This window comes from Mustela lutreola, chromosome 3 (assembly GCF_030435805.1).
Source record: "Mustela lutreola isolate mMusLut2 chromosome 3, mMusLut2.pri, whole genome shotgun sequence".
Lineage (NCBI taxonomy): Eukaryota > Metazoa > Chordata > Mammalia > Carnivora > Mustelidae > Mustela > Mustela lutreola.
Window position 1 is genome coordinate 95943333 of NC_081292.1, and position 13590 is coordinate 95956922.

A 13590-nucleotide genomic window follows, 5' to 3' on the forward strand; every position below is an offset into this window, starting at 1 on the left:
TGCTTCCTCAGCAAGGCTTCATTCGCGTCAGGGAAGAAGAGCTGCGGGAGAGCTGGTGCCTCTTGGGCCTTGCCTTCCCAGGGTCCATGTGCACGTCCTGGTTTCACCCTGCCAGGCCGAACTAAGCAGACACAGCCACAACCCTGCAGTAGCGTGGGTAGCCTAGCATGGCACTCGATGCACACTACCATCTCCCAGTGTAGGCATCGCTTGGCCTTTTACTCTGGCGCTCAGGCAGACTCGCGGACTAGGCCAGTGCTTTCCCCACAGGAAAGAAGAGGTTACAGGATTCCAGCACACCGCCCGTGTACTGAATAGGGAGCTTTGGGGGACTGTCCCCACTCCTTCCCCTTCAATCCCGTGCCTCCTCCAACCTTCCACATCCTGGAGGAAGACGGCATCTGACTCCCCGTTATTTCAGGGAGCTGTTTCTGGAGTTCAGCGTAGGCGGCAGGTGGCTTGCGCATGTCTGCCCCAGGGACATGTGGCCAAGGAGCTGCTGTCTCCTTGGGCCCAGAGGCTCAGGACAGGCATGCTTTCTGCCGAGACTCCTTCCGAAGACTGGATCACGCGCCCTGCCCACCTCATCCCTTCATGTCTCCTTAGCAGCCAGGCTTCTGATTCTCTGCACTGGAATCGGGTGACACTTGTATTGCCACCGGCCGCTGTGCCTACCAGGGCCGGCTCTCCTGCTTCGCAATCGTTTACCGACTGGAAGGCCAACGGCTCTCCTCTTCTCCCCAGGCAGCTTGCATCACCTTCTCCAGACATGCTCCTAGGGAGCGTAGTGAATAACGTGTCCCTTTCCTTAATGCTCTTTGCACAGGCGCAACAGCGCTTCTCTCGGGCAGAGGGGATGCCCAGGCAAAGAGGATTTCGCTCCATGCGGGTTTATTACACCGTGCTGACGAGACCAGCTCAGGCAACAGGAGCATCCCTCAGTCCGGACTCTGATATCCCAATGAATGCTGTCCTTTCCCAGAGTGGATCCCAGGGCAAATTGGCTTTCGCTCTATGCGGGTTTCTCCCATCATGCTGCAAATACTAGGCTAAGGCAAGCAACAAAGGCAGCCCACAGAACCGACTCTGATTTCCCAGCGACTGCTATGCTTTCACAGAGGTTTTCAGCTTGGCACGAACTGAACTTCGCTGCTGCTCCCTCAGAAAGGCTTTGGTGATCGCTTTGTCGCGGCCGGGAAGAAGAGCTGCGGGAGAGCTAGTGCCTCTTTGGACGTGCTTTCCCCCGCCCCAAGTTCACGCCCGGGGTTCACCTTGCTATGCCGAACTTAGCAGACACAGTCACAACCCTGCAGCAGCGTGCATGTCCTCGCATGGCACTCTATGCCTATTACCCTCTCCTGGGGTAGGTAAGGCTTTGACTTTTGCTCTGCGCCAAGGCAGACTCGGGGTCTAGGCCAGTGCCTTCACCACAGGAGAGAGGAGGCGACAGGATCACCGCACACGGCCCGTGCCCTGGGATGTGGAACTGTGGTGGACTGTCTCCACTCCTTTCTCGGCAAACGCCCTGCCACCCACATCGCTGCCACATCTTGGTGGAAGACGGCATCTGACTGCCCGTTTCTCCATGGGTTTGTTTCTGCGAGTTCCGGGTATGGCACGTGGTGGCAAGCCCAAGTCTGCCCTTGGGTCAGGTGACCAAGGTGATGTTGTCCCCTTGGGACCAGAGGCACAGGACAGGCCTGCCTTCTGCCCAGACTCCTTCCTCAGAGTGGAGCACGCGCCTCTGCCCTAGTCGTCCCTTCATGTCTCCTTAGCAGCCAGGCTTCCATCTCTCCGCACTGGGAGCAGGTGAAACTTGTCTTGCCACCAGCCTGCCTTTCGTTCCACGGCAGGCTATCCTGCTTCCCGAGCGTTTCCAGACCCCAAAGCCAACGGCTCCTTCTCTTCTACCGGTGCGGTGTGCTGAGACTTCCCCACACATGGCTTCTCTCTCAGGCAGAGGGGATGCCCAGGCAAAGAGTATTTCGCTCCATGTGGTTACCTTCCACCGAGCTGCAGAGACTGGCTCTGGCAAGCCGCAGCAGCATCCCCAAACCCACCTCTGATTTCCCAAACAACGCTGTGCTTTCCCAGGGGAGATGCCCAGGCAAAGACGCTTTCGCTGTATGCGGCTTTCTCCCTCCGCGAGAATGGGCTCAGGCAAGCAGTAGCAGCCCGGAGAACATTCCTCAGCGAATGCTGTGCTTTCGCAGAGGCTTTCGCTTGGAGCGAACAGCACTTCGCTGCTGCTTCCTCAGCAAGGCTTCATTCGCGTCAGGGAAGAAGAGCTGCGGGAGAACTGGTGCCTCTTGGGCCTTGCTTTCCCAGGCTCCATGTGCGCGTCCTGATTTCACCCTGCCAGGCCGAACTAAGCAGACACAGCCACAACCCTGCAGTAGCGTGCGTAGCCTAGGATGGCACTCGATGCAAACTACCATTTCCCAGTGTAGGCATCGCTTGGCCTTTTACTCTGGCGCTCAGGCAGACTCGCGGACTAGGCCAGTGCTTTCCCCACAGGAAAGAAGAGGTTACAGGATTCCAGCACACCGCCCGTGTACTGAATAGGGAGCTTTGGGGGACTGTCCCCACTCCTTCCCCTTCAATCCCGTGCCTCCTCCAACCTTCCACATCCTGGAGGAAGACGGCATCTGACTCCCCGTTATTTCAGGGAGCTGTTTCTGGAGTTCAGCGTAGGCGGCTGGTGGCTAGCGCATGTCTGCCCCACGGACAGGTGGCCAAGGAGCTGCTGTCTCCTTGCGCCCAGAGGCTCAGGACAGGCATGCTTTCTGCCGAGACTCCTTCCCAAGAGTGGATCACGCGCCCTGCCCACCTCATCCCTTCATGTCTCCTTAGCAGCCAGGCTTCTGATTCTCTGCACTGGGAGCGGGGGACACTTGTATTGCCACCGGCCGCTGTGCCTACCAGGGCCAGCAGTCCTGCTTCGCAATCGTTTCCAGACTGGAAGGCCAACGGCTCCTGCTCTTCTCCCCAGGCAGCTTGCTTCACCTTCCCCAGACACGCTCCTGGGGAGCGTAGTGAATAACGTTTCCCTTTCCTTAAGGCTCTTTGCACAGGCGCAACCGCACTTCTCTCAGGCAGAGTGGATGCCCAGACAAAGAGGATTTCGCTCCATGCGGGTTTATTACACCGTGCTGACGAGACCAGCTCAGGCAACAGGAGCATCCCTCAGACCGGACTCTCATATCCCAATGAATGCTGTCTTTTCCCAGAGTGGATCCCAGGGCAAATTGGCTTTCACTCTATGCGGGTTTCTCCGATCATGCAGCAAATACTAGGCTAAGGCAAGCAACAAAGGCAGCCCCCAGAACCGACTCTGATTTCCCAGCGACTGCTATGCTTTCACAGAGGTTTTCAGCTTGGCACGAACTGAACTTCGCTGCTGCTCCCTCAGAAAGGCTTTGGTGATCGCTCTGTCGCGTCAGGGAAGAAGAGCTGCGGGAGTGCTGGTGCCTCTTGGGACGTGCTTTCCCCCGCCACAAGTTCACGCCCGGGGTCACCTTGCTATGCCGAACTAAGCAGACACAGTCACAACCCTGCAGCAGCGTGCGTGTCCTTGCATGGCACTCTATGCCTATTACCCTCTCCTGGGGTAGGTAAGGCTATGACTTTTGCTCTGCGCCAAGGCACACTTGGGGTCTAGGCCAGTGGCTTCACCACAGGAGAGAGGAGGCGACAGGATCACTGCACACGGCCCGTGAATTGGGATGGGGAACTGTGGGGGACTGTCTCCACTCCTTTCCCGGCAGGGCATGCCACATCTTGGTGGAAGACGGCATCTGACTGCCCGTTTCGTCAGGGGGGTTGTTTCTGCGTGACCCGGCTATGGCACCCGGTGGAAACCCAAGTATGCTCTTGGCAGAAGTGGCCAAGGAGATGCTGTCCCCTGGGACCAGAGGCACAGGACAGGCTTGCCTTCAGCCCAGACTCCTTCCTCAGAGTGGAGCACGCGCCTCTACCCTAGGCGTCCCTTCATGTCTCCTTAGTAGCCAGGATTCCATCTCTCTGCACTGGGAGCGGGTGACACTTGTCTTGCCACGAGCCCGCCTTTCGTGCCACGGTAGGCTATCCTGCTTCCCGAGCGTTTCCCGACCCCAAGGCCAACGGCTCCTTCTCTTCTGCGGGGGCGGCGTGCTGCGCCTTCCCCACACTTGGCTTCTCTCTCAGGCAGAGGGGATGCTAGGGCAAAGAGTATTTCACTCCATGTGGCTACCTTCCACCGAACTGCAGGGACTGGCTCTCGCAAGGCGCAGCAGCATCCCCAAACCCAACTCTGATTTCCCACAGAACGCTGTGCTTTCCCAGGGGAGATGCCCAGGCATAGACGCTTTCGCTGTATGTGGGTTTCTCCCTCCGCGAAAATGGGCTCAGGCAAGCAGAAGCAGCCCTGAGAACATTCCTCAGCGAATGCTGTGCTTTCGCGGAGGCTTTCACTTGGAGCGAACAGCACTTCGCTGCTTCTTCCTCAGCAAGGCTTCATTCGCGACAGGGAAGAAGAGCTGCGGGAGAGCTGGTGCCTCTTGGGCCTTCTTTTCCCAGGCTCCATGTGCACGTCCTGGTTTCACCCTGCCAGGCCGAACTAAGCAGACACAGCCACAACCCTGCAGTAGCGTGCGTAGCCTAGCATGGCACTCGATGCACACTACCATCTTCCAGTGTAGGCATCGCTTGGCCTTTTACTCTGGCGCTCAGGCAGACTCGCGGACTAGGCCAGTACTTTCCCCACAGGAAAGAAGAGGTTACAGGATTCCAGCACACCGCCCGTGTACTGAATAGGGAGCTTTGGGGGACTGTCCCCACTCCTTCCCCTTCAATCCCGTGCCTCCTCCAACCTTCCACATCCTGGAGGAAGTCGGCATCTGACTCCCCGTTATTTCAGGGAGCTGTTTCTGGAGTTCAGCGTAGGCGGCTGGTGGCTAGCGCATGTCTGCCTTAGGGACATGTGGCCAAGGAGCTGCTGTCTCCTTGGGCCCAGAGGCTCAGGACCGGCATGCTTTCTGCCGAGACTCCTTCCCAAGAGTGGATCACGCGCCCTGCCCACCTCATCCCTTCATGTCTCCTTAGCAGCCAGGCTTCTGATTCTCTGCACTGGGAGCGGGTGACACTTGTATTGCCACCGGCCGCTGTGCCTACCAGGGCCGGCTCTCCTGCTTCGCAATCGTTTAGGCAGCTTGCATCACCATCTCCAGACATGCTCCTAGGGAGCGTAGTGAATAACGTGTCCCTTTCCTTAATGCTCTTTGCACAGGCGCAACAGCGCTTCTCTCGGGCAGAGGGGATGCCCAGGCAAAGAGGATTTCCCTCCATGCGGGTTTATTACACCGTGCTGAGGAGACCTGTCAGGCAACAGGAGCATCCCTCAGACCGGACTCTGATATCCCAATGAATGCTGTCCTTTCCCAGAGTGGATCCCAGGGCAAATTGGCTTTCGCTCTATGCAGGTTTTGCCCATCATGCTGCAAATACTAGGCTAAGGCAAGCAACAAAGGCAGCCCACCGAACCGACTCTGTTTTCCCAGCGACTGCTATGCTTTCACAGAGGTTTTCAGCTTGGCACGAACTGAACTTCGCTGCTGCTCCCTCAGAAAGGCTTTGGTGATCGCTCTGTCGCGGCAGGGAAGAAGAGCTGCGGGAGAGCTGGTGCCTCTTGGGACGTGCTTTCCCCCGCCCCAATTTCACGCCCGGGGTTCACCTTGCTATGCCGAACTAAGCAGACACAGTAACAACCCTGCAGCAGCGTGCGTGTCCTAGCATGGCACTCTATGCCTATTACCCTCTCCTGGGGTAGGTAAGGCTTTGACTTTTGCTCTGCGCCAAGGCAGACTCGGGGTCTAGGCCAGTGCCTTCACCACAGGAGAGAGGAGGCGACAGGATCACTGCACACGGCCCGTGCCCTGGGATGGGGAACTGTGGTGGACTGTCTCCACTCCTTTCTCGGCAAACGCCCTGCCACCCACATCGCTGCCACATCTTGGTGGAAGACGGCATCTGACTGCCCGTTTCTCCATGGGTTTGTTTCTGCGAGTTCCGGGTATGGCATGTGGTGGCAAGCCCAAGTCTGCCCTTGGGACAGGTGACCAAGGTGATGTTGTCCCCTTGGGACCAGAGGCACAGGACAGGCCTGCCCTCTGCCCAGACTCCTTCCTCAGAGTGGAGCACGCGCCTCTGCCCTAGTCGTCCCTTCATGTCTCCTTAGCAGCCAGGCTTCCATCTCTCCGCACTGGGAGCGGGTGAAACTTGTCTTGCCACCAGCCTGCCTTTCGTTTCACGGCAGGCTATCCTGCTTCCCGAGCGTTTCCAGACCCCAAAGCCAACGGCTCTTTCTCTTCTGCGGGTGCGGCGTGCTGCGCCTTCCCCACACATGGCTTCTCTCTCAGGCAGAGGGGATGCCCAGGCAAAGAGGATTTCGCTCCATGCGGGTTTATTACACCGTGCTGACGAGACCAGCTCAGGCAACAGGAGCATCCCTCAGACCGGACTCTGATATCCCAATGAATGCTGTCCTTTCCCAGAGTGGATCCCAGGGCAAAGGGTCTTTCGCTCTATGCGGGTTTCTCCCATCATGCTGCAAATACTAGGCTAAGGCAAGCAACAAAGGCAGCCCCCAGAACCGTCTCTGATTACCAGCGACTGCTTTGCTTTCACAGAGCTTTTCAGCTTGGCACGAAATGAACTTCGCTGCTGCTCCCTCAGAAAGGCTTTGGTGATCGCTTTGTCGCGGCCGGGAAGAAGAGCTGCGGGAGAGCTAGTGCCTCTTGGGACGTGCTTTCCCCCGCCCCAAGTTCACGCCCGGGGTTCACCTTGCTATGCCGAACTAAGCAGACACAGTCACAACCCTGCAGCAGCGTGCGTGTCCTAGCATGGCACTCTATGCCTATTACCATCTCCTGGGGTAGGTAAGGCTTTGACTTTTGCTCTGCGCCAAGGCAGACTCGGGGTCTAGGCCAGTGCCTTCACCACAGGAGAGAGGAGGCGACAGGATCACTGCACACGGCCCGTGAATTGGGATGGGGAACTGTGGGGGACTGTCTCCACTCCTTTCCCGGCAGGGCATGCCACATCTTGGTGGAAGACGGCATCTGACTGCCCGTTTCGTCAGGGGGGTTGTTTCTGCGTGACCCGGCTATGGCACCCGGTGGAAACCCACGTATGCCCTTGGCAGAAGTGTCCAAGGAGATGCTGTCCACTTGGGACTAGAGGGACAGGACAGGCTTGCCTTCAGCCCAGACTCCTTCCTCAGAGTGGAGCACGCGCCTCTACCCTAGGCGTCCCTTCATGTCTCCTTAGTAGCCAGGATTCCATCTCTCTGCACTGGGAGCGGGTGACACTTGTCTTGCCAACAGCCCGCCTTTCGTGCCACGGTAGGCTATCCTGCTTCCCGAGCGTTTCCCGACCCCAAGGCCAACGGCTCCTTCTCTTCTGCCGGTGCGGTGTGCTGCGCCTTCCCCACACTTGGCTTCTCTCTCAGGCAGAGGGGATGCTAGGGCAAAGAGTATTTCGCTCCATGTGGTTACCTTCCACTGAGCTGCAGAGATTGGCTCTGGCAAGCCGCAGCAGCATCCCCAAACCCACCTCTGATTTCCCAAACAACGCTGTGCTTTCCCCGGGGAGATGCCCAGGCAAAGACGCTTTCGCTGTATGCGGCTTTCTCCCTCCGCGAGAATGGGCTCAGGCAAGCAGTAGCAGCCCGGAGAACATTCCTCAGCGAATGATGTGCTTTCGCAGAGGCTTTCGCTTGGAGCGAACAGCACTTCGCTGCTGCTTCCTCAGCAAGGCTTCATTCGCGTCATGGAAGAAGAGCTGCGGGAGAGCTGGTGCCTCTTGGGCCTTGCTTTCCCAGGCTCCATGTGCGCGTCCTGATTTCACCCTGCCAGGCCGAACTAAGCAGACACAGCCACAACCCTGCAGTAGCGTGCGTAGCCTAGGATGGCACTCGATGCACACTACCATCTCCCAGTGTAGGCATCGCTTGGCCTTTTACTCTGGCGCTCAGGCAGACTCGCGGACTAGGCCAGTGCTTTCCCCACAGGAAAGAAGAGGTTACAGGATTCCAGCACACCGCCCGTGTACTGAATAGGGAGCTTTGGGGGACTGTCCCCACTCCTTCCCCTTCAATCCCGTGCCTCCTCCAACCTTCCACATCCTGGAGGAAGACGGCATCTGACTCCCCGTTATTTCAGGGAGCTGTTTCTGGAGTTCAGCGTAGGCGGCTGGTGGCTAGCGCATGTCTGCCCCTCGGACAGGTGGCCAAGGAGATGCTGTCTCCTTGGGCCCAGAGGCTCAGGACAGGCATGCTTTCTGCCGAGACTCCTTCCCAAGAGTGGATCACGCGCCCTGCCCACCTCATCCCTTCATGTCTCCTTAGCAGCCAGGCTTCTGATTCTCTGCACTGGGAGCGGGGGACACTTGTATTGCCACCGGCCGCTGTGCCTACCTGGGCCGGCTCTCCTGCTTCGCAATCGTTTCCCGACTGGAAGGCCAACGGCTCATGCTCTTCTCCCCAGGCAGTTTGCATCACCTTATCCAGATATGCTCCTTGGGAGCGCAGTAAATAACGTTTCCCTTTCCTTAATGCTCTTTGCATAGGCGCAACCGCGCTTCTCTCACGCAGAGGGGATGCCCAGGCAAAGACGCTTTCGCTGTATGCGGGTAACTCTCTCCCTGAGAATGGGCTCAGGCAAGCAGTAGCAGCCGGAGAACATTCCTCAGCGAATGCTGTGCTTTCACTGAGGCTTTCGCTTGGAGCGAACCGCACTTCGCTTCTTCTTCCTCAGCAATGCTTCATTCGCGTCAGGGAAGAAGAGCTGCGGGAGAGCTGGTGCCTCTTGGGCCTTGATTTCCCAGGTTCCATGTGCGCGTCCTGGTTTCACCCTGCCAGGCCGAACTAAGCAGACACAGCCAAAACCTGCAGTAGCGTGCGTAGCCAAGCATGGCACTCTATGCACAATACCATCACCCAGTGAATGCATCGCTTGGCCTTTTTCTCTGGCGCTCAGGCAGACTCGCGGACTAGGCCAGTGCTTTCCCCACAGGAAAGAAGAGGTTACAGGATTCCAGCACACCGCCCGTGTACTGAATAGGGAGCTTTGGGGGACTGTCCCCACTCCTTCCCCTTCAATCCCGTGCCTCCTCCAAGCTTCCACATCCTGGAGGAAGACGGCATCTGACTCCCCGTTATTTCAGGGAGCTGTTTCTGGAGTTCAGCGTAGGCGGCTGGTGGCTACCACATGTCTGCCCCAGGGTCATGTGGCCAAGGAGCTGCTGTGTTCTTGGGCCCAGAGTCTAAGGACAGGCATGCTTTCTGCCGAGACTCCTTCCCAAGAGTGGATCACGCGCCCTGCCCACCTCATCCCTTCATGTCTCCTTAGCAGCCAGGCTTCTGATTCTCTGCACTGGGAGCGGGTGACACTTGTATTGCCACCGGCCGCTGTGCCTACCAGGGCCGGCTCTCCTGCTTCGCAATCGATTCTCGACTGGGAGGCCAACGGCTCCTGCTCTTCTCCCCAGGCAGCTTGTTTCACCTTCCCCGGACACGCTCCTGGGGAGCGTAGTGAATAACGTTTCCCTTTCCTTAAGGCTCTTTGCACAGGCGCAACCGCACTTCTCTCAGGCAGAGGGGATGCCCAGGCAAAGAGGATTTCGCTCCATGCGGGTTTATTACACCGTGCTGACGAGACCAGCTTAGGCAACAGGAGCATCCCTCAGACCGGACTCTGATATCCCAATGAATGCTGTCCTTTCCCAGAGTGGATCCCAGGGCAAAGGGTCTTTCGCTCTATGTGGGTTTCTCCCATCATGCTGCAAATACTAGGCTAAGGCAAGCAACAAAGGCAGCCCCCATAACCGTCTCTGATTACCAGCGACTGCTTTGCTTTCACAGAGCTTTTCAGCTTGGCACGAACTGAACTTCGCTGCTGCTCCCTCAGAAAGGCTTTGGTGATCGCTTTGTCGCGGCCGGGAAGAAGAGCTGCGGGAGAGCTAGTGCCTCTTGGGACGTGCTTTTCCCCGCCCCAAGTTCACGCCCGGGGTTCACCTTGCTATGCGGAACTAAGCAGACACAGTCACAACCCTGTAGCAGCGTGCGTGTCCTAGCATGGCACTCTAGGCCTATTACCCTCTCCTGGGGTAGGTAAGGCTTTGACTTTTGCTCTGCGCCAAGGCAGACTCGGGGTCTAGGCCAGTGCCTTCACCACAGGAGAGAGGAGGCGACAGGATCACTGCACACGGCCCGTGCCCTGGGATGGGGAACTGTGGTGGACTGTCTCCACTACTTTCCCGGCAGGGCATGGCACCTCTTGGTGGAAGACGGCATCTGACTGCCCGTTTCATCAGGGGGGTTGTTTCTGCATGACCCGGCTATGGCACCCGGTGGCAACGCAAGTCTGCCCTTGGCAGAAGTGGCCAAGGAGATGCTGTCCCCTTGGGACTAGAGGCACAGGACAGGCTTGCCTTCAGCCCAGACCCCTTCCTCAGAGTGGAGCACACGCCTCTACCCTAGGCGTCCCTTCATGTCTCCTTAGTAGCCAGGATTCCATCTCTCTGCACTGTGAGCGGGTGACACTTGTCTTGCCAACAGCCCGCCTTTCGTGCCACGGTAGGCTATCCTGCTTCCCGAGCGTTTCCCGACCCCAAGGCCAACGGCTCCTTCTCTTCTGCGGGGGCGGCGTGCTGCGCCTTCCCCACACTTGGCTTCTCTCTCAGGCAGAGTGGATGCTAGGGCAAAGAGTATTTCGCTCCATGTAGTTACCTTCCACCGAGCTGCAGAGACTGGCTCTGGCAAGCCGCAGCAGCATCCCCAAACCCACCTCTGATTTCCCAAACAACGCTGTGCTTTCCCAGGGGAGATGCCCAGGCAAAGACACTTTCGCTGTATGCGGCTTTCTCCCTCCGCGAGAATGGGCTCAGGCAAGCAGTAGCAGCCCGGAGAACATTCCTCAGCGAATGCTGTGCTTTCGCAGAGGCTTTCGCTTGGAGCGAACAGCACTTCGCTGCTGCTTCCTCAGCAAGGCTTCATTCGCGTCAGGGAAGAAGAGCTGCGGGAGAGCTGGTGACTCTTGGGCCTTGCTTTCCCAGGCTCCATGTGCGCGTCCTGATTTCACCCTGCCATGCCGAACTAAGCAGACACAGCCACAACCCTGCAGTAGCGTGCGTAGCCTAGGATGGCACTCGATGCACACTACCATCTCCCAGTGTAGGCATCGCTTCGCCTTTTACTCTGGCGCTCAGGCAGACTCGCGGACTAGGCCAGTGCTTTCCCCACAGGAAAGAAGAGGTTACAGGATTCCAGCACACCGCCCGTGTACTGAATAGGGAGCATTGGGGGACTGTCCCCACTCCTTCCCCTTCAATCCCGTGCCTCCTCCAACCTTCCACATCCTGGAGGAAGACGGCATCTGACTCCCCGTTATTTCAGGGAGCTGTTTCTGGAGTTCAGCGTAGGTGGCTGGTGGCTAGCGCATGTCTGCCCCAGGGACAGGTGGCCAAGGAGCTGCTGTCTCCTTGGGCCTAGAGGCTCAGGACAGGCATGCTTTCTGCCGAGACTCCTTCCCAAGAGTGGTTCACGCGCCCTGCCCACCGCATCCATTCATGTCTCCTTAGCAGCCAGGCTTCTGATTCTCTGCACTGGGAGCGGGTGACACTTGTATTGCCAGCGGCCGCTGTGCCTACCTGGGCCGGCTCTCCTGCTTCGCAATCGTTTCCCTACTGGAAGGCCAACGGCTCCTGCTCTTCTCCCCAGGCAGCTTGCATCACCTTCCCCGGACACGCTCCTGGGGAGCGTAGTGAATAACGTTTCCCTTTCCTTAAGGCTCTTTGCACAGGCGCAACCGCACTTCTCTCAGGCAGAGGGGATGCCCAGGCAAAGAGGATTTCGCTCCATGCGGGTTTATTACACCGTGCTGAAGAGACCAGCTCAGGCAACAGGAGCATCCCTCAGACCGGACTCTGATATCCCAATGAATGCTGTCCTTTCCCAGAGTGGATCCCAGGGCAAAGGGTCTTTCGCTCTACGTGGGTTTCTCCCATCATGCTGCAAATACTAGGCTAAGGCAAGCAACAAAGGCAGCCCACAGAACCGACTCTGATTTCCCAGCGACTGCTATGCTTTCACAGAGGTTTTCAGCTTGGCACGAACTGAACTTCACTGCTGCTCCCTCAGAAAGGCTTTGGTGATCGCTCTGCCGCGGCAGGGAAGAAGAGCTGCGGGAGAGCTGGTGCCTCTTGGGACGTGCTTTCCCCCGCCCCAAGTTCACGCCCGCGATTCACCTTGCTATGCCGAACTAAGCAGACACAGTCACAACCCTGCAGCAGCGTGCGTGTCCTAGCATGGCACTCTATGCCTATTACCCTCTCCTGGGGTAGGTAAGGCTTTGACTTTTGCTCTGCGCCAAGGCAGACTCGGGGTCTAGGCCAGTGCCTTCACCACAGGAGAGAGGAGGCGACAGGATCACTGCACACGGCCCGTGCCCTGGGATGGGGAACTGTGGTGGATGTCGCCACTCCTTTCTCGGCAAATGCCCTCCACCCACATCGCTGCCACATCTTGGTGGAAGACGGCATCTGACTGCCCGTTTCTCCATGGGTTTGTTTCTGCGAGTTCCGGGTATGGCACGTGGTGGCAAGCCCAAGACTGCCGTTGGGACAGGTGGCCAAGGGGATGTTGACCCCTTGGGACCAGAGGCACAGGACAGGCCTGCCTTCTGCCCAGACTCCTTCCTCAGAGTGGAGCACGCGCCTCTACCCTAGGCGTCCCTTCATGTCTCCTTAGTAGCCAGGATTCCATCTCTCTGCACTGGGAGCGGGTGACACTTGTCTTGCCACCAGCCTGCCTTTCGTGCCACGGTAGGCTATCCTGCTTCCCGAGCGTTTCCCGACCCCAAGGCCAACGGCTCCTTCTCTTCTGCGGGGGCGGCGTGCTGCGCCTTCCCCACACTTGGCTTCTCTCTCAGGCAGAGTGGATGCTAGGGCAAAGAGTATTTCGCTCCATGTAGTTACCTTCCACCGAGCTGCAGAGACTGGCTCTGGCAAGCCGCAGCAGCATCCCCAAACCCACCTCTGATTTCCCAAACAACGCTGTGCTTTCCCAGGGGAGATGCCCAGGCAAAGACGCTTTCGCTGTATGCGGCTTTCTCCCTCCGCGAGAATGGGCTCAGGCAAGCAGTAGCAGCCCGGAGAACATTCCTCAGCGAATGCTGTGCTTTCGCAGAGGCTTTCGCTTGTAGCGAACAGCACTTCGCTGCTGCTTCCTCAGCAAGGCTTCATTCGCATCAGGGAAGAAGAGCTGCGGGAGAGCTGGTGCCTCTTGGGCCTTGATTTCCCAGGCTCCATTTGCGCGTCCTGGTTTCACCCTGCCAGGCCGAACTAAGCAGACACAGCCAAAACCTGCAGTAGCGTGCGTAGCCAAGCATGGCACTCTATGCACAATACCATCACCCAGTGAATGCATCGCTTGGCCTTTTTCTCTGGCGCTCAGGCAGACTCTCGGACTAGGCCAGTGCTTTCCCCACAGGAAAGAAGAGGTTACAGGATTCCAGCACACCGCCCGTGTACTGAATAGGGAGCTTTGGGGGACTG